Genomic DNA, 4,105 nt, shown 5'->3' with positions numbered 1-4,105 from the left:
CAACACAAGCAGACGAGGAAGCATCAGCATGAGCAGAAGAGGAAGTGTCAGCCAACACACAGGTGAGATTTAACCCTGTAAAGCCTTACATATGAAATGATAATCAGAAAAATCCTTTTTTGAAGAAGAAGAAGAAGAAAAATGGCCCAAACTGAGCAAAATATGTAATTTGGTGTAGTCAGTGATATTTATATGACCAAAAAGCAAGAGGAAATTCTGATAGCTTGTAATGTAAATCAACGAGATCTTTATAATAGTAGACAGACTACTTACATAAAAAGCATTTAAATATCAGTTGTCACTTTATATTTCCAAGTATGTCTTAGTAAGATTTAATTGTAGTCTCAAAACTCATAATGCAATGCAATACAATGATGATTGAGAGATGAACAAATAAGCGATCCTCAAAAGCCTGATGGATCATATTTGAAACTCACATTTTAACATGGTTTTTCTTAAAAATGATGTGTGGAAAATAAAGTAAAGCTGCTTCAGTCCAGTAAGCGTTCATCTTGAAACAATAACAGTATAATAACAACAATAATTCTTACATTTACTTTTATATTCATTTATATTTACAATTCACATAAAAGGCCTTTTACTTGCTAAAAAAATAAATAAACTGTAAGAACAGAAGGCATGTAGTAGATTGTGAACAACAGTTGATAATTAGAAATGTGCATATAAATTATGATACAGTAGGCTTTACAGGGTAAGACTGCAAAAGTGAGTGTATATTAGTATATTTTGTCCTGTGTATTCAATAATCAATAAACACCACTTTAAAATTTTGGTCACACTTTATTTTTAAGGTCTAATTCTCGCTATTAACATACCATTAACTACGACGTTTGCCTCAATACACTGCTAATTTCCTGCTTATTAATAGTTAGTAAGGCATTTGTTAAGTTTAGGTATTGTAGGGCCCTATGAAATCTGTTTTATTTTTTTCCCAAATTCGCGCTTCAGTATGTGTGCAGTAAACGAAACCGTGCATCTGCGCCATTCATTCACACAGAGACACGCAGAACATGCAGGATTCATATTTAAATAGTATTTTCGCGGCTTAATATTCATAGACACTAGTCCATATCGCGTTTTGATTTAAGCGTACTGACGTTTTAATTAATTCATCCCAAATGGCAAATTCCATGATATTTCCTGTTATACAGTAAATTCTATTTTTATAGCTTGATACCGCGATTCCGTCCGCGTTTTCCGCATCTTAAAACATAGGAAGCCTGGGTAGGATTAGGGATGTAGAATTGGTCATGCAGAATATGTGCTTTATAAGTACTAATAAACAACCAATATGTTAATAATAGGCATGCTAATAAGCAACTAGTTAATAGTGAGAATTGGTCCCTATACTTAAGTGTTACGAAAATTTTAATTATTTAATAATTTAATTATTCATTTATTTCAATAATTTGTATGCATCAGCAAAATATCAATGCCATGTCTTCCTCAAACAGAGACTAGAAGAGAAACAGAACAAAGCAGCAGCAGCCGCGCCATTTTTAAAAGAGCCAATCGCTTCCTCTCACGGGACAGGGAACAGGAAGATGGCAGTCCTCTTGCTCCCATGCGCTACTTCGAGAGGGGCCACCCTCTTCCAGCCAATCACAGTCCTGAGCGCAAAGCCACAATCCCCTTCCGAAACCCCGACCTGGGTCTCCCGTCCTATAGGAGGCGCTCCAACAATCTCAGCAACGAGGCAATGAGTGGCCTCTCCCCCCAGCGACACATGTCCTATTCAAATTTCAGACGTGGGGACAGCCAATCCCGTGGAAGCCCTCGTTCTGGAAGCCCGAGATCTATGAATGTCTCTCCACAGAGGCGAGGGGAATCGCGCAGTTCGTCCCATCGCCGAGGTTCCACTGCGCACGGTCACCAAACGTCCCACACGTCCTCTCGACAGGCTTCTGGGAAATGCACTCCATCACGAAGACGAGATTCGGTGGTCACGCGCACAACAACTCCCTCGCGAAGCTCAGGTACGAATAAATATGGGGAGTCCTTTAGCCCCGCCCACAAAAGAAGCCCCTCCCAGAGCTCCTACGGACACAGCTTGGATTCTGAAAAGCTGTATAAGAATCTCAAATCAATTGCGAGTTCGGCAGAGTCAGATGTCTCCGAAGAAAGGAACGGCTGGTCGAAAAGACATTGTGATGTGGAAATCGATGGCGATTACAATGAACGCAAACACAGTGGTCGCAATAGCGGTCGCAGCAGTCGAAAGAGTGGTGGCCGCAATACTGGATACAAAAGCCGAGATTTCTCTCCTAAAGGAGGCTATTGTGATGACAAAACAAGCCACGTCAGTCGAAATAGTGGTTACAACAGTCGCAACAGTGGTTCTAACAGCCCTGGTGCCTCAACGCCTTATCAAGATTACGATGAACATGGTATACTAAAAAACGGTACTACGAAAAACAAAAGCCACAGGAATGGCGGATTCTCAGACACCTCTGACAAACAATCCAGATCTGATTCCCGCCATTCACTAAGCCCCACCCACTCCCCACTAAGCCCCACCCACTCCCCTCTAAGCCCCGCCTCACTTGCATCAACACCAAACATCTCCCAATCAAGGCCTAGCCGGAATCAGGTTCCATCCCCTGATTTGCCCAAATCCCAAGCCTTAATTGCAGAGACGGACAAGCCGGTCATTGATCGGAGCAGAAGCAACATCAGGCGGGGCTTGGAGGCGTTAATTCTTTCAGAGAACACCAGGTCTTCCAGCCAACCAGCAGTGCCAGAGATGACCATTGAGGACTATGTGATCATTGCAGATATTCCCCGATCGAAGCTGTACCCTGAGGAAGAGCAAGCAATAATAGTGAGAAGGAGACCGCAGAGCCAGAGCCCACGCAGAGACAATCAGCACAGGTCAGGGAATTGAAGCGAGACGGATAGTGGTACCACTTTTCCACTAACATGGTGCTGGTGCTAATGAATGATGGACATCCCATTACAAGTTACTCCAAATACGTTATTTACAGCTTCCATCTGAATTATAATTAAATATAATTTAATTATTGTGACCATTGCATAAGTTTTGGCAAAAGTTTGGCAAACCAAATTACTGGATGTTAAAATAAGGTCTTAAAACTAAGATTAAAACATAAATAAACAAGTAAAGTAGTACATTATCACAGGACTATTTTCCTAAAAACTGTGAATTTTTTTTTTTTTAAATCTATCTTAAAATTATATATATATATATATATATATATAGAGAGAGAGAGAGAGAGAGAGTAGCCAACATTTGAAGTGGATCAAAACAGTTCATCAAAGTTGTCCTAAGACAAGAATGCATTTTGGTTTTAGGTTTTAGGACAACTTTGGTGAAAGATTTTGATCCACTTCAAATGTCGACTAGTGTATATATACACACGCACGCACACACACAAATAAAGTCATGAGGACTATATAAAAAATAAAGATATGCTATTAAAAAGTTTATTTATTTTTAGTTTTTATCTATTTTAAAAACTAGAGCTGTCAATGACAAAAATATTTTTACTAATTTCATGATTTAAATTCCGTGAATTAAACATATTTAATTAAATTCAATAATAATAATAATAATTTTAGCATCCCTAAAAATACATTTAATGCAATCAAAAAATATTTTTCCTCTCAAAATATTTTCAGCGGCCCCAGTATCATCCACTTCATCCCATAAACCCCTTCATTACATCATCTTTTAGCTCTCAAGTCAAAATATGGACTGGTTCTTAGAGAGATTCACAGATCCCCATCAAAGCACCGGCATCATTTCAGTGGCAAAGTGAGTTTGTGAGAGAGAGGAAACCCCGTCAGTAAATTCTGCTTCTCCTTTCTGTGGTTAAAGCTATGGGGATGGGAGACACGACTATGAGCGTGAGGTTTCAGAAGAGCGAGGCAGAGGAAGAGAAAGAGAGAGAGGAAGAGACCGCAGAGAGAAAGAGCGGAGACGTCTAAACAAAGAGATGGGAGGCTCGTCAAAAACCAACAGCACTGCATCAGGCCATTCACAGGTGCCTGAGATTACAGTTTCACACACTGCTTCCCTTTCTCACTGATGTCATCTATTCTGCTGAATCTGCGGAGGCAAAAA

Source organism: Onychostoma macrolepis, chromosome 01 (genome assembly GCF_012432095.1).
Source record: "Onychostoma macrolepis isolate SWU-2019 chromosome 01, ASM1243209v1, whole genome shotgun sequence".
Taxonomy (NCBI): domain Eukaryota; kingdom Metazoa; phylum Chordata; class Actinopteri; order Cypriniformes; family Cyprinidae; genus Onychostoma; species Onychostoma macrolepis.
The sequence above is the reverse complement of the archived record's forward strand: the minus strand, read 5'-3'. Positions refer to the sequence as shown.